Genomic DNA, 24,986 nt, shown 5'->3' with positions numbered 1-24,986 from the left:
AGTACACCAGAGGCAGGTAAGTATGTGATATAAATGTTCACTGTATTGTATTGTTGCATGCTGACAAAGTACTTAGCTGACTAAATGCTTTATGTATTGTATTACTTGTTACAATCTGTTTGTAAAGAGCTATTCAGTGTAGGAAATATCATCATTACAGTATGTTCCTCTTATAGAAAACCGAATGTGAGTCAAAATTAGTATTGTGGCTTTTATACCAGGGAGGTGGCATTTTTACGTAAAACACTTTTTAATGGTCTTATGCCAAATTCTGCACTGCACCATGTAGAATTCTACTGAAGACAAAGAGCTATACTTCAGTGCTATACTTTCTCCTGATCTGTTTTAAAAGCTTTGAAATATGGAAAACACCCGCAATTATAAGTTGCCTTGTGAATTAAGAGTGAGTTTTATCATTGCACTTTGTTTTTTTTTCAGGAGGTGTGATGTTACCTTTTTGGAGTCCTCCATGGTTCTGCTATGGGTCTTTGAGACTAGGATTACAAGTTGAAAATTATTATTCAAAAAGTTAAAAACCTTTCTGCAAACACAATATATAGGGATAAGTGTCTTCCTTGAAAATAAGTCTTTGAATCTTCAATTTAAAATATTTTGAATAAACTGAGTAAAAAACAAACAAACAAAAAAACAGAAGAAAAATATATGAATTGTGACCACAAAGTACTAACATGCTGACTGATTAAGGTGTTGTAATTTCTTAATAGTTATAAAATATTTAAAAACATTGATTCAGATAAAGGAGTTGAAATACTGTACAGCCCTCTTTTCCCCCTACAGATTTTAAACTTTAAAATCTTCCTTTTGCTTGTTGTTTGAGAATCCAGCTGGCATCCGTGTAGGAAGTTACAAAAGAGTAAAATAGGATTTGGGAGGATTCTGGATCTATCTATTATTTTTCTTTAACAATGAACATCTACAATTTAGACATTCTAATTACATGTGAATTGAAATCCACTAAATGATTTTCTGAGAAATTTACAATAGGAAAGTGCATTTAAAAACTTGTATTCTTTTAGTTCTCTTCTCAACTTATGCACACATAATTCTAATTAATATCAAAGACAGCAAAGGGATAAAAGGGTACACCCCTGTAGTTTGGTTACTCACTTAAATAGGGAGAAAGAGCTTAATCATATGTACTGGCTTGGTAGGTATGGCCCTATCCATTCCAAAATAGCGTCTTCAGTTTTTTTCTGTTCTTTGAGGTGTGACAATATAACATATCCATGCTCATCAGACTGTTACCTACCTAGGAGTTGCAGATAATTTGCCCAAGCTAACTGGCAGTTAGGAGGATGGCATTAAGGACAACTTTTATTTCATCTCCAACCTCTAAATATGGATGGTGGTGGTGGGGTAATATAACATGATAAAGGGGGGAGAGGAGGATAAGGGCACATACTCTTTCCTGGAACTCAGACAGAAACAAGCAAAGGCCTCATTAGGGTGACAATTCTATCCACTCCCAATTGCTCCTAAACTCAACCAGTTTTCTCCTAAGTGTTGATAATGATGGGGGAATGCTGGGTTTTGGTGTGGATACAGCGCTATAAATATCCACAATACTGTATAAAGATATCATCCATAAGCCCTCTCACAAAGTGTTCATAATCCAACATATATAACTGGGGGTATGGCTACACTTGCAGCTGTACAGTGCTGGGAGTTAAACCTGTCTTCGTATAGCTGAATAGGGAAAGCGCAGCAATCTGGCGACACTGACAGCTACCAGCTCACTGTCGTGGCCATATTTGCAGCATCTGCAACGGCATTGGGAGCAGTGCATTATGGGCAGCTATCCCAGCGTTCAAGTGGCTGCAACGTGCTTTTGAAAAAGGGGGCGTTGGGTGGAGTGTGACAGGGAGCGTGGGGGAGAGAAAGAGTGGATTTTTGGAGCCGACACTCTGTCAGCAGCTGCAGGTTCTGACTCCCTCCCGCACCCCTCTCTCGCTCACTGAAAGCACCAGATAAGCAGCCTCCCCGAAAAGCCCCCCCACACACACCTCCCGCACACCGTGCTGCTTCTCTCCTCAAGCCCCCTCTTCAAGCAAACACTAGTTGTGGGCGTTCCAAAGGGAGCTCATTCACAGCAAACAGTAGCTGTGTTTGTTTTTTTGATAAGCAGCTTCAGGAGCCTGGGAGTTCACAACAAAACAAACAGAGGCATCACAACAAAACAAAGAGTGTAATCTTTACTTAAAAGCATTATGGGAAGCTTCCGGCAGTTACAGCATAGTAAGATTATTCCCTGTTTACACTGGCACCCCAGCGCTGCAGCACCAGTGCTATTCTCTTTATTCCTCTCGTGGAGTGGAATGTATGGAGGTGGAGTGTATGCAGCACTGTAGCCAGGGAGATACAGCGCTGTATGTGCCTTGCCAGTGTGGACGGAGAGTGAGTTACAGCGCTGTAAAGCCACCACCAGCCCTGTAACGCTCAAGTGTAGCCAAGGCCTGGGAAAAGATAAGACACTGCCTGAAGGGGGTACTTAATGGGAGAGGAGAACAAGGGTTAGGGATACAATTCTGTGCTAGTTTTTGATTTGACAGTAATACTTGCATCTTAACAGTTCTGCTTTATTTGTTTTTGTTATATACAGCGTCTCAGAACAGAGTTAGTGTATGGGCCTCTCAGAAGAGTATGTCAGAAGAGACCATTGTCACAATGGTGGGTTTGTGGCCTAGGGAACTACAAGAAAATACAAAAAAGAAACATAACTACATTTATTGCTCAGTTAGCAGCTGTGTCCTGTGTAAATTATTTTTTAGCTCATTTAATAAATGCTAAAAACCTGTTGTCTAAAAAATGATAGATCTGGATAAATGGAGCTTTTGATGTTGACACTATTTGTAAATAGAAGGATCTTAAATAGTTGAGAGTAGTAGAGCTTCCCCCTATAAATATATATCACATATGAAAGTAATTTATTTCTGTCTAGATGGTGGATCCTTCATTCTTGGGAATTATTTGTTCCAAATGCTATCTAACTTACTTGTCTGTGAAGAACCCAGTTCACTGTGGGCACTATCCATATACACACAAACACACACCACCACTACTACTACAGCTTTTGTTTTACTTTCATCTATTGAGAAACCTAATTTTACAAGTACAATGAAATAATGTATTACCCCACAACAACTGCATGACATATACTATAATCAGAATTGCAAATTCCGATACTTTGAATCAATCTGAGGCATTCATTCTTCGCTAAAAATACAATTCCTCTCAGCAGTGTAAAGAAGCTGGGAAGCTATCCTAGAGGGGCAGCCAAGAAGTTATCTGACATAGGAGGACCAATGATATGGTAGCCATACCACTTGAGGATCCCCATGATCTGTGGGGGATCTGAGCCTCTGATCAGGGCCGGCTCCAGGCACCAGCCCAGCAAGCAGGTGCTTGGGGCAGCCAATGGGGAGGAGTGGCACGTCTGGCTCTTCTGCGGCAATTCGGCGATGGGTCCCTCACTCTCTCTCGGAGCGAAGGACCAGCCACCGAATTGCCGCCGAAGAATGAAGCGGCGGCGGTAGTGCCACAGATCACGATCACAGCTTTTTTTTTTTTTCCCTTTGTGCTGCTTGGGGCGGCAAAAAATCCGGAGCCGGCCCTGCCTCTGATCCATCTGATCTCCTGCTGGCACAGCAGTCCCTGCAAAACTGATGAAGCTGGCATCAGTCAGAACAGACTTTAGACCACTGGTTGGGACAGAGTCAGCAGAATGAAAAGTAGGCCTTCCTTTCTGTAAATTCAGTTTAACCAGGGGCAATTTTTTGGTTGGTCAATAAACATGGTTTTCCCCACATTAGTGTAATCACTAGTCTTCCTGTTAATATCTGCCAAGGATGTTCATTTCAGATTTTTTTTTTAAGCTAGAAGAAACTAACACCTGGTTTTTCTTACCTTTCTATTGCCTCAAGCACTACAAGTGAAACAATACTTAAAATCACTGGCTCTTCAGTATTGAACACTCCAGAATCTTGTATTTTAGGATATTTGTTTTTTGTGAAGAGTCCAACAGATAACTAGCTGCTAATTCAACTTTTGCACCTGGCTGTTCTGTCAGTTATTTGAACAAGATGAAAAAGCATACCCTCCTTATTTGAATGAGCTCAGGAGGCTTAGAACTGTTTAAAACTCGGTATAGTTAGATTTGCTGTGTACAAGGCATACAAGTTTTGTCCCATTTGACATTCTTTACTAAATATTTTAAGAAAATACAAAAAAAGGACATTGTAAACTGGAATATTCATAGAAGAGAAATCCTAGATGGAAGTCTGTGAATTTGCCCTCCTTTGTTTTCTTTCTACTCCTTTCTTTTTCCATTTTTTCTTGATAGCTTATCCATCTGCTTAGACATTGTTACCATTGGATCTGAATCTCAGAAGAAGATATAAGCATCTCACTGAATTTTATGAATGTGCCTTTGATTTATAAAAATGCAGGAAAAAATATAGACAATTTGCTTCACTTAATTCCAGAAAAGAAGTTTTATCTGGTACATTCTTCAATTACTAAATGTAAAGTATGGAACCCTGTAGCAACAGTTACATCCCTTGATTGTGCCAAAATTTTGTCTAGTTATACTACTGGTTATCAGGCTGCATCTTCAGTTCATTGTCATAAAAATCATTAGCCTATTGTAATATGGCACCAAAGTACACATTTTGTTCTTCCACTCTCCTCTGCAGCCTGCTTCTACTTTTCTCTTGATCTCCACTTCAAGAAAGGTATAAATGCATGTCCTAAAACCATCCTTGTTCAGGAAAGCATGTAAGTGCTTACACTTGAGCATATAGTTAAGTCCAATGGGTTTCAATGACACTTATGCATTTGTATCTTTAAGCACATGCTCAGGTACTTTCCTTAATAAGATGTTTTCCTGAATCAGACACATTTTTACTGCACTTTAGACAGAAGACAATCAATCATACTACTGGCATGAAATTACTAAAATAAATAATAAAATAGGCAAATTATTTTATCAATAAGCTCGTCATTATTGTGCAATCTTTCATAGCCACATATTCATTTATCAGCAAAGTAATGAAAATAAAATCTTGACTTTTATAAAAGCTTCATTGCCTGAAATAAACATTTTCTACCACCCATTTATTTCAGGTGCCAGAGTCTCAAACTTGCATTTTGATATAGCAGTATGGAAAAATAATACCAATCACAAGGTTTCCTTTAGAACTTTCAGAAGAGTGGATCCTAAATAGAGTAGATTGCTGCCTTCCGAATTTAAGAACTGGTTAGGCTCTGTCTTTGAATACCATAAAGAGGAGGTCTTTGAATTTACTGTGCATACGGGCAGGAAGCATGAAAAGCAATTACTTATAAATATTGCATAAGGAAATTCTTTTGATTCCTGATCGAAAGTACCTGGGACCTGTGAATGTTAATTGCAGAGTAAATGACATACAAATCTTGTAAAAGATATTAGAATGTAAATATATTGCTCAATTGTCTTTTTTCTAAAGATAAAACCAGTGTTCTTAACAAGCTCATTTGTTCAGCTTCCTATGTACAGCCAGTACACTCCATGATGCTACAGGATAATATATGTTGTATGTGAGGTGGACACAAAAACAATGAGATACAGAACACATAGTTAAATGTGGCAGCTGAAACTTTATATAAAAACTATTATCTGGTTGGAGAAACCACCCCAAACTATCTGGCAAGGTTACTCCATTGCAGATCTCAGCTGGCACCCGTGAATATTATAAACTTAACCTTCGGGTGAGTGTGAAGGCCATGCCCCCTCTACAGCTTCAGACTTTCTAAAGGACCCTGACTGTAAGCCACACTCCCACCCACTTGCCGCCTCTACATCAGAGAGTAGAGAGAGAAGCTGCATGAGATACAGAGGCACATTTTCTCACCTTGCAGTGCTGTGCCTAGGACCAATGCACAGTTACAGGACCTGAATAGGACTTTTTGCTGTCATCTCCTATGGTGGGTATCAGTGCAGTTGGTGGGCTACAAACAGTTTGGATGTCCACCCAGCTGGGCAAGTAGAAAGGAATTAACGGAGCCTTTGAGATTCTTCAACAAAATATCTGACCCCTAGTTGGACAAACTCCATACTTTTGGATACAGTTCTGGGGAGGCATACTCAGTTCCCTTATGGGAAATCACTGTAACGCCTGCCACTTTAATATAAATACAAGTTTTCCAGTTTACTACTTTCCTGCTCTGGTTGATCTTGGGAGGACTAGTGATTGCTTGACAAACTTGCCTCAGAAGCAAGACCACTCCCTATTGTGATCAATATTCCTCTTTCTTCTAATTATCAAAGTAATTATATTTGATGTTTCTAAATTTTCCTCCTCCTCCTGAGAATAATGACCATATGTGAGGAATGAAAACAGCCAGCTGAGGAATGGTATTAGCTGGTCCCACAGCTACTGTTAACTGTTCATTGAAAGCACACATGGGAACCAGACCCCTGTATATAAAATTCAGATGGTTGATGATGATCTGCGGCTGACTGAAACATACTTTCTTGGTCACAAGAATGGTGGACAACAATTATCCCAATTTTGTCAGTTTTTCAAAAGGGAGATGGGTTCTTGTTGACCTCTAAAAGGGTATAATCATGCCTACAGTGTGTCACAGGATGCTGTGTGGTTTACGTATTGTTTGTGACATTCTCTGAGATCTGCAAATTAAAGTTGTTATGTTAGGGTTGATCCTGCTCCCACTGAAATTAGTAGTGAAAATTACATTGACTTCAGTGGAGCAGGATTGATCCCTAAGGGCAGATAGTAGAAAGGGAATTCTTATGCAACCAGCAAGGGAAGGTGCTCCTTAGCAGGGCATATAATATCAGTGGAATTGTTGTGTAGTTTCTGCTGCAATCTCGGGCTTGAAGAGCTGTCTGCTCTCATGCTCATGCTCCACTTTCTCCTGCCTCAGCTTGCCATCACCCAAAGAATCCCCTAAACCAAGGAAACAAACATCAGCACACATGCTAGAAAATAGATCCAATGTATGAAGAAGTCCTTTTGTGCAGGCTTCCTGCAGTCCTTACCCCAAGATAGAAGTATACCATTTTTGTTGCCTATAGGACAGTGTGCACCTGTGGACTCAGGGACAAGATTTACTCTGAAGTTTGCAGTATTTCTGTGTGGAAGCAGCACACACTGCTGAACAAGTAAGAAATTAAATCTGATATTTCTCCCCTCTGGCTACTAGTACAAATTACTAGTTTGGTGACTGTGTCTGTCTGGCCATGTTACAGATCAATGTGAACCATATCAAACATTTTACAAAGCCTCTGGCATATATGTATGAGGGGGAAACAGTAATCTATGCCCTCTCCAGCATACTGTCTCCTGAAGAATTGTACAAAATCAGAAGTTAATTTATAACTTAAACCTCTGGTGGTCTGAATTCAAGTGTAAACTTCAGGAAGTTTGCCTATGTTTAGAAAAATCAAATGAATATCCTGAAGACTAGGAGATGCTTTCAAATGCTCTCTCTGAAAAAGGCCAAGGGATTTCTTTTTAAACTGGTTTTGAGATTTGATATGGCTTTCAGTGACAGGGACTCCAATTTATTTGCTTTCATTTGAGGTGATCAAGGTTCTGTTTTTCTGAAAATCAAATTCAACCTGTCTATAATTTTTTTTAAAATTACTGTATTGCTCAGTTCTGCAAATTTTTATCTACTGTTTTATTTTATCAATCAATATTTATTCTCAACATCTCTAAACTTCATATATTACTAGAACATTAAATGTATAGAGGTGTGTAGAATATCTAGTTTTAGGGCCTATAAGTATTTAATGTTGTTTGTGTTAACCAATTAGGGAAATACTGAATGGGTGAAGCCACTAGGGATAAGTCAAACATGCTTTGAAAATGTCTCTCTCTATTCCAGTCCCTCCAAAGCTTTCAGTAGCCTGTCATGCAACTCATCAATGAACATGGCCCAGTTACATGATTATAGCAAAAATATTAGAAATTCTCAAACGCATCTCAGATTAATTACTCAGGTTTTCAATTCAAATATAGTCAGCCTTTGGTCTTTAAAGTCTTGAGTAAAGGGCCAGGGATGCCAAAATTGAGATAATCCAGGTTGTGATTACTTGAGGCAACTATTTTTGATCACTGAAGACTTTGGACCAAATTCAGCCCTAACATAAGCAGGTGCAATGCCCATTTTGACCCCCCAAACTAGGCATCTGTCTAATTTTTAATTTTTGAGTAGTCTATTGAAGCCAATTTGACTATTCACATATTTAAAATTGGGTATGTGCTTAGATGCTGATTCAGCAAAGTACTGCCCTAATGTGGCACTATCTTAGCCCTGGGCTACACTACGAGTTTAGGTAAAATTTAGGAGCATTAGATGCTGCATAGCTCCACCAGGTCACTCTTAAGACGTTTAGCATACATCTTCCTGCTGGACACTCACCGGCCTGTGCTCTCAGCTTTCCACCGGTTCCAGGGAGACCCCGAGTGCACCAGCCCTTCTTCAGGTCACCCTCTCTCTGCCAGGGTTGAGCTGCAGACTCCTCCACCCCTGGGACAGCTCGTTGTGATCCCCTGGGAGACCCTGTTACTGCAAAAGTCCTTCTCTCTGGTCACACACTCCCAGAGGTTAATCGCCTTGTGAAACCATCTGTCTCTGAATCTTCAGCATGCCTGGTCCTCGTCAATTCCCCCTTCATTTTACTGCTCCCCAGTCACTTACTGCAGGAAGCGCCGTCCACGGGGTGCAGTACATCCCACCACTGCCACCAGTTGTCACGGAGTGTGGGGGAGTCAGGGCCCTGCACTCCCAGCTTCCTGCGATTCACCATGACTCTCAGCCAGCCAGTAAAGCAGAAGGTTTATTTAGACGACAGTAACACAGTCCAAGACAGGTTTTGCAGGCACAGACAACAGGATCCTCCCCAATTAGCTCCATCTTGGGGTCCCAGGAGCACCACAGCCGCCTTGGGGGGTCAGAGCCCTGTCTGTACTTCCCTCTATTCCCCAGCCTTCTCCTGAAACTATCTCACTCCCCAGCGACTCCTCCCCGCAGCCTTTGTTCAGCTTCCTGGGCAAAGGTGTCACCTAGCCTCTAACCCCTTCCTGGGTTCTCACGTTACATGCTCAGGCATCTTCCCTCAAGGCCAGTCTCCCATCCCCCAATACAGATCGTCCTCCCAGGCCAACACCTGCCACTCAGCATTCGCAGACCACAGTAAGAACAGTCACAGTTCGTCACATCTCTCCCCTCTTCAAGATTGAACTGAGCGGGGTCACTTCGGCCAGTGACCTGGGGAAGTTAGATACTACCCATGTTCCCAGGGATGCCCCAACATCCCTCCCATTCCTTGGTGAGAATTACACCAGGCCCTTCCAGTTTCACGCCCCCCTTTAGGTCGGGGGTGCTCGATGGCACTCGTAGTTCGCATGTGAGAAGGTTTATGCGGTCCGTGCCCTTTTCCCACCCCAATACCTCTGGGGTTCAAGCTGGGCTGGGGTCTTCTCCCAGCGTTCCAGTTTGGAGGGCTGTGATTCAGGCTCTCTTGGTTTTGAGCCCCCCTTTTGACTTTGGTCGCCCTCTGGAAAGGCTCCTTTATGATGGGCAAGGGTCCTACGGCCATTTTCCCCTTGTCCCGGGCCTTCCTCACCCTCTGGCAGGGGTCACAGGATTGGCAGTACTGTCAGATAGTAGTAAAGCCCCCCAGGCCAGTAAAAGTTCCGTAGCAGCCTCTGCTGGGTATGCCAGGTTCCCTGGTGCCCTGAGAGGGGGATGTCATGGGCCCGGTATAGCAGCTGGTGGCAATACTTCCTGGGTACCACCACCTACCTCCTGATCCCCCCTGACTCCATTTTCCCTGGGGGAGCCCATTCTCGGTACAGGAACCCCTTCTCCCACAGGAACCTTTTCCGGCAACCTCTCCACACACTGAAGCCATTTTTGTCGACGTAAAGGACTCTTAAAATCGATTTCTGTACTCCTCCCCGACGAGGGGATTAGTGCTGAAATTGACCCTTCTGGGTTGAATTTGGGATAGTGTGGATGCAATTTGATGTATTGGCCTCCAGGAGCTATCCCAGAGTGCTCCATTGTCACTACTCTGGACAGCACTCTCAACTCAGATACACTGGCCAGGTAGATGGGAAAAGCCCCGCGAACTCTTGAATTTAATTTCCTGTTTGGCCAGTGTAGCGAGCTGATCAGCACAGGTGACCATGCAAAGCTCATCAGCATAGGTGACCATGGAGCAGGGCCTCCCAGAGGATTCACAAAAAAACCAGGAGTACTTGTGGCACCTTAGTCTCTAAGGTGCCACAAGTACTCCTGTTTTTTTTGCGGATACAGACTAACACGGCTGCTACTCTGAAACCAGAGGATTCAGGGGGCTTGGGGTCTTCGGCGGTGGGGGGGCCCCCGCTTCGGCGGTAATTCGGTGGGGGGGGATCCTTCCACTCCAGGACCTGCTGCCAAAGTGCCCCGAAGACCCGTGGTGGGGGGCCCCCACCGCCAAATTGCCGCCAAAGACACGGCACTTCGGCGGCAGGTCTCGGGGCAGAAGGACCCCCCCCCCCGGCCGAACTGCCGCCAAAGACCCAGATCGGAAGAAGCGCTGGGGGCCCAGGCCCCACAACAGTTTTCCGGGGCCCCCGGAGCGAGTGAAGGACCCCGCTCCAGGGGCCCCGAAAAAACTCTCGTGCAGGGCTGGGGGTTTGGGGCAAATTGCCCCACTTCCTCCCTCCCCGCCCAGGCGGCCCTGCCATGGAGTTCCAGAATTACAAAAGAGCTCCAGCATGGACCGAATGGGAGGTACTGCATGGAAAGATGAATCCATGCTATCCGAACTCCATTCCAAAAGACAAAATGCAGGAATATTTTTTAAAAATCTCCAAGGGCGTGAAGGATGGAGGTTATAACAGGGACCCGCAGCAGTGCTGCGTGAAGCCTACCAAAGAACCATCAAGGCAAGCGGCTGCTCCGGGTCAGAGCTCCAGATATGCTGCTTCTATGATGAGCGACATGCCATTCTAGGGGGTGCCCCTACAACTACCATACCCATGTGCTTCCTTCCTCCCCCAACTCTTCTGGGCTACCTTTGCAGTTATCCCCCCATTTGTGTGATGAATTAATAAAGAACGCATGAATCTGAAACAACAAAGCCTTTATTGCCTCTGCAAGCGGAGATCAAAGGGGGGAGGGGAGAGCGGTTGGCTTACAGGGAAGTAGAGTGAACCAAGACAACAGGTTTTCATGAAGGAGAAACAAAAATAACTTTCACACCATAGCCTGGCCAGTCATGAAACTGGTTTTCAAAGCTTCTCTGATGCACAGCATGCCCTGCTATGCTCTTCTAACTGCTGGTGTCTGGCTGCGTATAATCAGCAGTCAGGAGATTTGCCTCAACCTCCCACTCTGCCAAAAACATCTCCCCCTTACTCTTACAGATATTGTGGTGCACACAGCAAGCAGTAATAATGATGGGAATATTGGTTTCACTGAGGTCTAACCGAGTCAGTAAACTGTGCCAGCGAGCTTTTAAACGTCCAAAGGCACATTCTACCACCATTCTGAGCTTGCTCAACCGATAGTTGAACTGTTCCTTACTGTCCAGACTCCATGAGCCATGGGAGCAAGGAGTAGGCTGGGGTAGGTGGGACCACATGGTGCTGCCGACTGGGAGAGCAGCCTGAGGCAGAAGCCTCCAGCTAGCATGATATTCCGGGCAGGCCTGAATCTCCATTAGATGAAACTTAAAGAGAATGACCTGGAGTCATTCCCATTTTTGTCCAGGCGCCCCTGACCCACCTCACTGAGGCTGGCCAGAAGCACCCACAAGACGACGACGACAGCTAACAGTCGTATTGTATCATCTGCCATCCGCAAGGGGATGCTGCTGTGTAGCACTGCAGTACCGAGTCTGCCAGCAGCACCCAGGAGACATATAGTGACAGTGAGCTGAACAGGCTCCATGCTTGCCATGGTATGTCGTCTGCACGGGTAACCCAGGAAAAAAGGCGAGAATATTTTGCCATTGCTTTCACAGCGGAGGGGGCTTGACAACATGTACCTAGAACCACCCATGACAATGTTTTTGCCCCTTCAGGCATTGGGAGTTCAACCCAGAATTCCAATGGGTGGCAGAGACTGCAGGAACTGGACAGCTACCATAGTGCAATGCTCCGAAAGTCGCCGCTAGCCTCGGTACTGTGGATGCACATCGCTGACTTAATGTGCTTAGTGGGGACACGCAATCGACTGTATCAAATCAATTTCTAAAAAATCAACTTTTATTAAAGCAGCAAAGAATCCTGTGGCACCTTATAGACTAACAGACGTTTTGCAGCATGAGCTTTCGTGGGTGAATACCCACTTCTTTGGATGCAAGTAGTGGAAATTCCCAGGGGCAGGTATATATAAGCAAGCTTTGTTTAATCCTGAGCTGATGGTGTCAAATTTGCAGATGAACTGGAGCTCAGCAGTTTCTCTTTGAACTGCACACTGCACCATAGTAACTCTAGCTCAGGAACCAATCCATGCAACAAACCTCGATGCCAACTCTGCCCACATATCTACACCAGCAACACCATCACAGGACCTAACCAGATCAGCCACACCATCACCAGTTCATTCACCTGCATGTCCACCAATGTAATATATGCCATCATATGCCAGCAATGCCCCTCTGCTATGTACATCGGCCAAACTGGACAGTCTCTAAGGAAAAGGATAAATGGACACAAATCAGACATTAGGAATGGCAATATACAAAAACCTGTAGGAGAACACTTCAACCTCCCTGGCCACACAATAGCAGATCTTAAGGTGGCCATCCTGCAGCAAAAAAACTTTAGAACCAGACTTCAAAGAGAAACTGCTGAGCTCCAGTTCATCTGCAAATTTGACACCATCAGCTCAGGATTAAACAAAGACTGTGAATGGCTTGCCAATTACAGAACCAGTTTCTCCTCCCTTGGTTTTCACACCTCAACTGCTAGAACAGGGCCTCATCCTCCCTGATTGATTTAACCTCGTTATCTCTAGCTTGCTTCTTGCTTGCTTATATATACCTGCTCCTGGAAATTTCCACTACTTGCATCCAAAGAAGTGGGTATTCACCCACGAAAGCTCATGCTGCAAAACGTCTGTTAGTCTATAAGGTACCACAGGATTCTTTGCTGCTTCTACAGAACCAGACTAACACGGCTACCCCTCTGATACTTAACTTCTATTAAATCGACCTAATTTTGTAGCGTAGACATACCCTTAGAGTGGAACTGAAATTGGCCCAGTCAGGGGTGCTGGAACAATTTGTACAGTGGAGATGCTGAGAGTCATTGAACCAAACTGTAAGCCCTGTATGTTGTGGAAACCACTTCAAGCTGTCACCCTCTCACCCCTAATTCCAGCACCTAAGAGCCCAGTGTTTTTATGCACTGAAGCTGCATCTTGTGGCTTATGTTTAAATTTCAGATAACTGAGCATTTCGGTTGGTTAAGATTTAATTGTAACTCTTCTTACATTGTTAATATTGTCCCAAAATCCAGCTCCTTTGATTCTCAGAAATTTTTAATAGGCCCTCAAGCAATTACCCAACAATGTATTTTTACAGATAAGACATGGTTATATAAAAGTCCAGTTTAAATGCAACGTTGCCCTTTCATTTGCAGCCCTATCATACTTGTATTTCCTAAAACAATCACTGCCTCTTACTTAATAAATGGCTGTCTATTTTAGGGCATTTAATCAACTCCTTTTACCCTCACAGAAAAGTCTTATAGAATTTAACAGAGGAAAAAAAGAAAAGTTATTTTAGGTTTTTTTCTATCATACTGTTGAATATAACAGAAAAATATTCCTATATAATAAAATAATAATAATTAATAATATAAATTCTAAAAGAATAGCTCTCTAGTTCTCCATCCACATGTCCCTTTCTAAGATGTCCCATCTGGTTACTAGCTATTCCAATGTCTCATTGCAATTTTCTCAATAAGACATTGACTCTGCAAGCACTTATGCAAATATTTAACTTTATGGACATGATTATTTCTATTGGGTTCAAAGGGACTGCTCCATATGTACAATTAAGCATGTGCTGAAGAGCTCCTGTAGTCACAATCAGCCCCAATGCACCACATCTATGTGGCTTGTCAGACCTGGGAGCAGCCCCAGGTTGAGCAGTACTCTGAAACAAACAGAGCTGGAGCTCAGGGTTACATGCTGAGAAGTAGTTTAAAAGCACTGCTAGTCTGTACTCTTGGAGAAGGGAAGATGAGCTAGGTTTTTTTCTTTTGTTGAAGCTCCCAGGACTAAGTCTTGGCCTTTAACCGCACAGCCATGTGGGAGCTGAGACTTCCTGTGGGGGTCTTTAAGACAGCTTGCCCTCATTTGCATTGGGGAGGAAGCCATGACCCTCACAGGCTGTGGAATTCCCCCTCCCCTCTGTGGTTAGAACTGATTTATATTCCCTGCTGGAAAAGAGAAGACTTCATAAAAGGTACTGCTTGACAGCTATACTCAGGCCCCAGGGAACCATGAACAAGGTAATTGAGGTGCCTGCCTTCACCCTAAGAGGTGACTTTGAATCTGAACTCTTGATACACACCTATGTCATGCTGGTCACTGTTTTCCAGGACCTTCTTGTTCCTGTAATATTGTAAATCCAGCCTCTTATGTATACTCTCAAAGCATAGGTTTCTCTCATTGTTTGTACATCACTCATTGCATTGTATCAGCACTTGTAAATCACATTTGGGGATATTGCCAGTGTACCAGGTAGCATCAAGTATATTTCACAGAAGGATAAAATAACCTTAAAATAGTTTAAAACTTATTTCTGTATTAAATTCCTCCAATAGCCCACTTGCTGGAGCCACTCAGTACAGAAATCCATTCTTGACTTACTTCCTGCATTGCATTTTAAGGGTAATTTGGAAACTATTACCATGAGTAGTGGTCAGAATTTTAATTAGGGTATATCATACAGTCTATGAATATTGTTACCAACACTGGTTGAAATTTTTCAATCAAAAGATTGGGTTTTTTTGTCAAAAGTGGCCTTTAAAAACAATGAAAACTTTTTTTCATGAAAAAAAGTGTTTCCAAAGTTTTCCAGTGTTTTAATGCAACCTAAGCCCATTATTTCTCCACTTTTTTTCTTCCATTTTTGTTTTAAGTATCTTTCAATGCCCCCTTCCCCTTTTCATTGGCAGTTGAGGAAAAGGTGAGAAAGGGGATGTTGGAACAAAGAAAAAAATTAAAAAATCTGAAATGCTATGAATAAATGGAAGAAAAAAGTTTGTCTGAAACCTGCATTATGAAAATGATTTTGACATGAACTATTCAGGTGAACTGTTGCCCAATTTTAATAGCTCGGCTTGCTGCTATCATTCAAACAAGCTGTGAAGTTTGGAGCTGGATTTGAACTACCATGAAGTTTGAGGGGCTTCTGGCCTAGTGTTTTAGTTTGGTCTCATCTCTAATTCCCCAAACCAAAAAATAATATGCCAAATTTACTATAACTGAACTAGACATAAAAAATGGTAAATGAGAAAAGGGGACTGCCAGTCAAGAAAATCTACATAGATAAAACTAAACAAAATGTATTTAATGCGTTGCAGACATAAAATATATTTTAAGCCTACTTTAAAAAGATCAGCTAGTATGCTAGTCATCTGTTTTTTACCAGGATTTAGGCAGATTTAAGGATTTAGTATGCCAATTTATGCAGGAAATGTGTATCTATATATATGCATCAGAAAATACCCCATGAAGAAACTGAACATGGATTCCCATATGACATGTATGCATTTCTCTGTTACTCGTGGACAAATGGGTGTGTATTGTGACCAGCACTTCTCTACCTATAAATAACATAGTATCTGCAGTTTTATCCTAATATGTGAACCAGGGGCGGCTCCAGGAACCAGCACAGCAAGTGTGTGCCAGGGGCAGCAAGCTGGGCTGGGGGAGTGGCCTGCTGGTCGTCATGAGGGCAGCAGTCAGGGAGCTTTCGGCGGTGTTTCTGCGGGCGGTCCACTGGTCCCGCGGCTTCAGCAGCAATTTGGCGGTGGGTACGCCAAAGACCCAAGACCGGTAGATCACCCGCAGAACCGCTGCCGAATCTGCATGACCGGCGGGCCTCCTGCAGAAACTCTGCCAAAGGCTCCCTGACTGCCGTGCTTGGGGCGGCAAAAAACATAGAGCTGCCCCATATGTGAACAAGTAATTTTGCAACAAACACAAAGCGCTATTGACCACAATGATGTATAGTAAGAGTATTTTTGGTATGAAATTACCAAATTGACGTCTCCTTTGCAAGTTTAAACTATATGGAAATATAGAAAATATATTTATCAAGTAAGGCAGATTGAATGTGTGCACAATCCCAACTTTAGTGCATGTGACAAGCCATTTGCACACCATATTATAGGTGCACATGCATTTTTGTGTAAGCCTGCCTGAAATGTAAGGGCTTAGTGTTGGCATAAATAATAGGTGCACACTGATGGGACACATGTGTGGTGTTGGAAGCATATAGATGGCTTATTACAACTTGTCCATGTGGATACCTAAAAGTTAGGCACCTGAAATCCATAGTTAGGGGGCTAAATTGATACTCTGAGAAGTATGACCAAATATTTAAATTCATCCAGTTATTAATCTATTGTATAGACTTTTTCTAGGCTAGCTAATTCAAACAAATGTGCAGTAACCATAGAAACAAGATAATTACAGAAACAGAAATTCTTTAGCAGTCAATGCTCTTATAAGAGGGAAGTTGAGCATAGACTAGTGGCTAACATAGTTTATCTACTGCTTTCCTTTCCTGTCTAGTTTCCCCTTTGGTAACTAACACAGCAATTCATTTGAGTTTCTGTGACCCTAAGAGCCCCCCAGTCCCAGCTGGCACACTGTTGTCATGATATATACCCAAAAGGCAGCTTGTAATGTACCATTGGAAAACTCACTGATTATTAATATTTCACAATGTATGTGTGGTAAACATTTTTGATATGTGCTTCAAATATGCTCTCAAAATATATTTGGCAAGCAGTACCCAACCCACACCTGTTCCAGACAAAGGAATGTGGTTCCACCTGCTTGAATGTGTTTCCAATGTAAATTAAGCAAGGGGTGGTCAAAGAAAATCACATTTACATGCAAGGTAGACATAGCCATCAGGATAACAAGTGGACAAAGATGTCTACTTAATAATCTCAATGGGAGATGGAGACAGCACCCCCAGGAAGCCTTCCTGCCCCTTAAAGCGGGCTCAATGACATTTTTGAAAATACAAGGAGAGAGAGAAAAGTGAGGGAGTGAAGGGCGCCAAAGCTCTTGAAATCACAATGTTGAGATATTGATAGTTTTAGAGAGAGAGAGAGAGAGAGTTTTGTAATTTCATAGGTATAGACGAGAATATTTTGCCGTTGCTTTCACAGCGGAGGGGGCATGACAACATGTACCCAGAACCACCCATGACAACATGTACCCAGAACCACCATGACATATCCCCTTTTAGGCCCCAAACCAAATCAAGCCAACAATATAGAATATAGAAGCTCAAGCACCAAGGACAAGCTAATTAAAACTATCCTCCCTGTATCTGTATGTGAAAAGTTACACATCCACAAAGAGTCTGTTCGAGGAGCTGGTAAGAGTTGTTGTAAAAACAACTGTGCTCTGAAATTGGTCTTGCAGAAATCCCTTATCCCCTTCGTTTATTATCCTGCTTGTTTTCTGCTATTGTTGTGCCAGCCTAAGAGTTATAACTGTGGTCTCTCATGGCCGGAAGAATGCGTAGCTCGGAGATAACCAGATGAACCACAGGGCAAGCCAGAATCTACCCAAGTGCCCCTCCCCATCCCTCCCCCGGATGGAGGGCTGAAGAACAAGATAACACTCGTCAGGTTTGAAGTTTGATAATCACTTCAAACAAACATCAGCATGATTAAGCTATTCCCGTAGACTTGTATAAGGACAAAATCCTATAATAACAGAACCAAAAACGCAGGGACTTTGAGTCTGGTTCTGCAACCACACTCCAGGAACATCGGATGCGCATCTGACAGGGACTAGGCTCCACCCTCGTGTGCAGGCTACCTGACCAGTACTCTGCCATGAGCAACCTCTAGGCTGGTAACTATAACAACTCTGCAGAACTTGTATGAGTGAGTGTGTGAATGAATAAGGAATGGTAGTGAAATAATATTGAATTGCATATCCTGATTTCTCGCTCTTTCTCTGTATTTACAATAAACCTGACATTTTGCCTTATCCCTCCTGACATTTTGCCTCATCCCTCTTATAAGATCTTGTTGGTATTATTTTATTAGTGTAACAATGTTTTATCCTGTAACCAAGAGCATTAAAATCTCTGGGAACTGAGTATAGGTGAGAAACCTGCTTAGGCAGATTTGTGGGTTTTTTACTTATTTTTTGCTTCTAACCCTTTCTGTCTTCTCCTTATATTTGGGACCACTTATGCCTCTGACCTTTTGCTTGAATAGATGTTTTACTTTTACTATAAACCAATTTAGTGCTTTGATTAAAAGTGTTTAACTCCAGTTCAAGTTATAAAGAGCCATTATTTTTGCTGCTCCCTTAAGCTGCTGGATACTAATTTATGTAAGTGTTCAGTTAGAGGGCTAGACGCTACAAAACAGACAGTTTTGGGGAAACTTGGGACTGGGAGGATGTTGGGGTCACCCTTCTAAAAGGAACTGGGAAGTGGATGACAGGGTGTGTGACCTGTATACTAGGTGTTAGTTTCCGGTATGGAAGCCACGGCAGTATAGCATTTAAGACATCCAGAGTTGTAGGACAGGCAGTGACAAAACCCTTACGGTTCCAAACCGAAAGGTCACAGATTTATTTCTTTATTACTGATCTTTGATAGGTACAATTCTATCCCCCAAATTTGCTATAGCTGCTAGAAGAATACTCTTTTTTGCCTGTTCATTGTCATTAGCACACAGTTTCTAGGCCTTTCATTTTGAAGTCATCTCATGAGACTGGTGAGTTCAGTCACCAGATATTGCCCTTCTCTCTCTTTTTCTTTTTAATAGATGGAGACAATTGGTATGAGGCAACTCTAGTACAGTTTAGATTCCTCCAATTTCCTTGAACCCTTAGGGTATGTTTACACTGCAATAAAATACCTCTCAGCGGTTCAACTGACCCAAGCTCACAGGGCTTGGGCTGTGGGGCTATAAAATAGCAGTGTAGACATTCAGACTTGGGCTGGAGCCCAGGGTCTGAGACGGACCTACCTACCTACCTGTCAGGATCTCAGCCTGGGCTCCAGCCTGAACCCAAATGTCTACACTGCTATTCTTAGTCCTGCAGCCCGAGCCCCATGGGCCCAAGTCAACTGATCCAGGCTCTGAAACTTAGTGCTAAGGATTTTTTTTTTAATTGCAGTAGACAATATCCTTACATTCCATGGTACAGGGACTGCTGCGCTAATCTTGATTGAGTTTTTCATAGTGATAAAGGTCAAGGGATTCTCTGTGTAGCTTTTGTGATTTAATTAGTTGGAAAAGTTGGCCTTTAATTATCCAGATGATCCATGTCCAGCTATAAAAACATGAGCTTGTCTGGAGACAGCAATATTTTTAAGGAAAAATTATACCTTAACTTAAAAACACATATCTCAAGACTACAGCTGTGTCAACAAGAGTAACAGTCAGTCAGGTTTTATACAGAAAACATGTTAGTTTAGGATTAAGGAATTTAGTTATGAAGGTATAAGTATACAGTTATAGAATTATAAGGCCCTATTTCTCTCCTTATGCCTGATATCAAAGGGTGCTCAGATTGGACTGAATCACAATTAGAAGATGCACTCTCAGCATTTTATAACCTCTCTAGGAGGAAGCATTTTCTTTGAAAGGATGGTGTCCTAATTCAATATAAAATCCTCTTTACTGAGAGTCATTATGAGTCTCACATGTCACTGACATGGAGATGACTCCTGAATTACAACGTGGGTGGATAGGTATTTCTGTTTTGGACATAAATCCCTCAATTTTCCTTGACACAGCATGGGATTTCTTGATCCCCCTTAAATCTCTGGATTTTGCACAAAATATTATCTGAGGACTACCAGTTTCATTGTGGATTTTCTATCGATCCCTGTGAAATTGTTGGATTTGTAATGATTTCTCCCTCTCCGGCCCAATCCTTCCTCTGCAGCTTTTCCTTTATGAAATTGCTGCCATCTTCATTTTGTATTATCTTTTATAAAGAGAAATACGGTCTGCAAACCTGTCTTTCATGCTGTAGATTGCTTGATTATGTTGAAAGCAGGCTAAGTGCCTACTAGCATGCATGTAGTGGAAATAATGAGTGACAGTCTTCAGGTTTTGAATGTTCTCATTTGCATTTGGAAGCAATTAACTCTTGGAACAGTTAACTAGAATAAAAAAATAGTCATCCTTATCTGCACTAAGGGACAGATTATCAATATATGCTCATTTTCAGAACCCTGACCCCTCATCCTTCAGCTCCTTCATCACTTCTGCTCCCTAGTTAGAAATCATTTTAGTTACTTTGCCTCTTTCCACTCTCCTACCCTTCCTTTGTCCACATGTCCCAGTCACTGATCTGTCAATCATTCCCCAATGTATCTTCCTGCCAACCTCCTCCACAAGTAACAACAAAAAGTGGGAAGGAAACAGTCAACAGAGGGCGTCTCTGTAAGTGAGTCAAAGGGCTAGGTCCACAAAGGGGACATTGCAGTCCCTGAACTTTAGGTGTCTTGCCACCCGGTGGAATCAACAACCTTCAGTTAGGTGCCTGGGCTCCTGAATGGGGAGAGTTAGGCACGTAAGAATGACTTACTTACAAAAGCCATAACACTGAGCAGAGAATTGCCTATACTAGCCAATGGCTACTGGCAATGAGCAAACCTAGCAGATTGGGCATTTCAGGCAAGATTAGTGGGGCAAGGAATAATTTGAGGATGATTCTGGGTGTGAGGTAGGCACCAAGGAATCAGGACTTAGTCAGCTTTGTGCATGCCAGTGGCATAAATTTAGGTATCTAGGGGACTTTAACAGTGGAAACTTAGGTGCCTGGGGACTTCAGGAGCCTACAAAGTTAGTCATCAGATGGATGGGTGTTTTAAAGAGCTAAATTTTGGATTTAAGCACCTAAAGTAGCAGTTTGGGCTAGATCCACAAAGGGATTTAGGCCCCTAAGTGTCTAAAAGCCTCACATCCATTCCCTGTCTGATTATCCTGTAACAGTTCCTGCTGCTCCCTCGCCTTCACAGAAAAATGTCTCTTTATAGCTAGATCACACCACAAATGTCCCATTACCACTCCTTTCCTTAGAGGAGCTGCTGGGTTTTGACCAGTGAATACATGCCTGAGACTTGCCCTTGAGGCTACGTCTATATTATAAGCTGCAGGTGTGATTCCTGTCTCACATAGATGTACTTACACTAGCTGTCATTGAGTTAGTGTGCTAAAAAATAGTAGAGTAGCTGGGGTAGTATGAGCAGCAACAAATGGCAACACAGGCTAGCTGTGCCACATACGTAGCCACGAGGTTCAGATGGTTCTGTACTTCTCACTGCTAGTTCATGCTGCCCTACTGCCCACCATCCATATTACTACAGCTACACTACTATTTTTTAGTGTGCTAGCCAGATAAAAGCTAGCACAAATGGCTGCATGAGCTAGGAATTACGCCTGTAACTCCAAACTTAAATGTCGCCTGAGTGTCCAGATGGCAACATCTGTTGTTCTCTTCTACCTAGCTAAGAGATAGTGAGCTGTGGATTTCATTCCATTCCATTTCATTCCATCTTCTAGATCAAATAATTTACTGAATTCCAGTTGTTTACACCTGTGCAAGCAGATATCTCTGGTGTAAGCAGTTGAAGACAATGGTGGTGCACAGATGTAACAAAGGAACTAATTTGGCCTGCAGAACCTTTATTGTTTCTACTAATACACCAGATTAAAAAAAAACAAAAAAACAAAAAAAAACCCTGCTTTGCTTTAAAATCCTAATTTTAGTTTGCAGGATTTAGTGTTTAATTAGAAAATATGGGTGGGATTTTTCAGAAACAACATGGCATGATTTTGTTCCCACTGAAATCAATGGGAGTTTTAGCACTGACTTCAGTGGGAGCAGAGTGAGGCCAGTGATTAACACTTTTGAAAGCTCCAATAGGCATTTTTATGTTTTGTAAACTGAGCACACTTGATCTGGAAATCACTGAAGGACAATCAACATGAAACTCAACAATAGCATTTTTACAGTCCCTTCTCAGAGTGGAATGGCACATCAATGTTTTCTTATCTTGGTTTTATTGTATCGAATACCATAAGCATTCTGCCTATAGTGACCCTGTGGTCTGTACTTGTGCTGCCTGTATCATACTCTGTTGTTCTTGCTTGGGCCATTAGAATGAAAACATTTTGGGTCAAGGGCTTCTATTCTACAAACAGTTCATCTCTTCTAGATCGCTATCTAAAGCTACATCACTATATAAATGATCAATAATATACATTCCTATTCTTTACAATGGTATGTCTGTAAAGTATCCTAAAATTACCACATTAATCCAATACATGTTGTCTTTTTTCTTTATTTTCAAAGTATTTTAATGCAATATGTTCTGTTATTTTCTTAAATATGCATATTCAAGGGACTATTCAAATACCATTACATTTATTTATTTTATTTTAAAGTAAATAGTGGTGGGGAGAGTGTATTGTACATTGATGGTCAACCTTAGCAGTTACTCCAAAGCTGAGTTCTATAAAAATGTCTTTAATTAGTTATTTAATAATGTTAAAGCTTGGTAAGTTTTTCTTTTTTATTCTCACATTTCCCTGATACCCCATTTCTTACCAATTTAACTTTATGTTTTCCATCTCTTTTCAGTTAATGGTGGCAGAGCAACGTCTTCCAATGCTGTGCTTGGAAACAAAATAGAACAGCTCAAAATCCTACTCTCCTTCAGACTCCCCTCTCCAGAAAGGATACATCTCCAGGTCTGTTTTTCCATTTTCTTTTAAATATTGCTAGGGATCTAGAGTTTACTTTTCATTCTGTCTCCCTTTCTCTCACCAACTCCTTAAATTCTTCATTTGACAGATTACCTGGGTAACATTGTGATGCAAGTTCATGTATTATTAGTAGACTATTCTGTTGACCTTATCCTTTCTGCCCATCCATCCCCAATTCCATTTTGCATCTCATTTTTATGCTGGCTGTCTCACTTTTATGTAGGCATTTAGCTCCTCACTTCAAAAGGGAGCTCAGAAGAGATTGAGAGCCTGATGCCCTGATCTCACTTTGTACCTGAGGCTTTCCAAAGCAGCCCCAAGGGTTAGTGCTTATCATGGCTTTTATTTCTGAGCTGTTATTTGTATTTTCACTTTACTATTCAAACATAAATTAAGCCTTGTCTCTGCAAAGACCAAAGTTGTGGATCAATTTTTAAAGGGGATGGCTATTCTATGTTTTTTTATGATCATTAATTGTAGCTAGCTCACCAACATAAATTACATTAAATCTCAATCTTCTGTGGTGTTGTCACATAACTTATTCAATACTATTTTCCTTCTGTGGCAATATATATTGGCATATTTAGTAACCTAGAAGCTAATATTTGCTAGCAGTGATTACCTCAGATTCTTAACTCAGCCCCATTTTCCTATACATCTCTAACCCCCATTCACTGGAGAGAGATGATTTATTTGATGCATGTGTATGTTTATTTAAAAAAAGATACCATGCAGGAGTATCATACTCTTAAATCATAACTGTACAGATGTTTCCCTCCCCTAATTAACAACATTAAATATTCCATTCTCAGTTGAATCAGCTGGAAACCAGTATTGCCAACTCTTGCAATTGGTTTGGCAATGATGCACAAAGCCCTAGACTCCTTTGAAATTTCATCCACGCTGAAAGCCTGCAGAGTGTCTTCCTCTCTACTAACCATTCTTACAGGAGGGTGGGTGGTGGGGAAAGAGGGAGCAAAAATCAGGTAGCTCAGTGAAACTCTGATTCCTCCCTCCTTTCTGTAAGAAGTATGGAGAGGATGGTGCCTTTGCTGCACCCCTCTGCATGTCCTGGCTTAGGGATAGAGAGAGGACACCATTGCAGTCCTGCAGACCAGCAAGAGGGTTGAAGAACTCGGAGTATCAGTGGTGTGAAGCTAGGGTATGGAAAGAAGTGATAGGGCTGCTGGGAATAATTTCAGGGCTGGATATGGGCAGATGTGGAGATGAGTGAGACCTCCTGCAGCAGGGGCCAAAATTATCTTACCTGACAATTCTCTCCCATTCACATAATAGTAACACAGGGTATCGGGGAGGGAATTGAAAATCAAAAACAGACCAGAGAAACTCCAACCCCACCATATAGTCTAGTGGAAAGTCATGAGACCTATTTTTTTTAAATAATACACCTCATGATTTTGAGTGGTCTGATTCAGCAGGGCACCTACAGAAATTTTTCACATGGTACGCACCAAAACTCTCTCTCTTATTTACTGTCCCACTCCTGACTGACTCGCCACATTTCTCCATACTTGTAGCAAGTCTTGAGGCTGTTGCTGAGCAAGTCGTGCAGGCACACCAGTGGGAACACAGGCTTCTGGGAGCAGAGTGAGGCTAGGCAGAGCCCTCATACAAAAGCCAGCCCCATGAGAGCAGCAAGGAGAAGCAGCTCTGGCCACGACAGTGACCACTCAGGTTTGGTCCTGTGGCCCTTCTGTCATGAAGTGGGGGAGACAAAATTGAGTGAGTGGCATTGTAACCTGTGACACGGAAGTCACGGTGCCTCTCAGGGGCAAATCAGAGTGGGGCTGTGACCCCATCATGATGAGGGCCACATTATGAAATGGCTCTGTGACACCCCTGTACACCAGGTTGCAATGCCAGTCATTTAGTTTTGGCCGCACTGACCACCTGCCATGATGGACCGGTTGCGGGGCCAAATTTGAGTCGGCA

The 24,986-nt window shown here is 42.3% G+C and overlaps 1 long non-coding RNA gene across 1 annotated transcript in view; it reads right to left on the bottom strand.

The window, feature by feature from the left end:
- Nucleotides 1-24,767, bottom strand: part of LOC120406701 — a 34,061-nt gene extending 9,294 nt beyond the window's left edge. Inside the window, exons 1-3 of the long non-coding RNA XR_005599498.1 lie at nt 24,506-24,767; nt 22,876-22,938; nt 454-494 (exon numbers count right to left, since the gene is read on the bottom strand). This is a non-coding gene — a long non-coding RNA (uncharacterized LOC120406701). The remainder of the gene's footprint in view (nt 1-453; nt 495-22,875; nt 22,939-24,505) is intronic.
- Nucleotides 24,768-24,986: the final 219 nt, after the last annotated feature.

Source organism: Mauremys reevesii, linkage group 5 (assembly GCF_016161935.1).
Source record: "Mauremys reevesii isolate NIE-2019 linkage group 5, ASM1616193v1, whole genome shotgun sequence".
Taxonomy (NCBI): Eukaryota; Metazoa; Chordata; order Testudines; family Geoemydidae; genus Mauremys; species Mauremys reevesii.
Note: the sequence above shows the minus strand (reverse complement) of the source record. Positions and strands in the feature narration are given on the sequence as shown.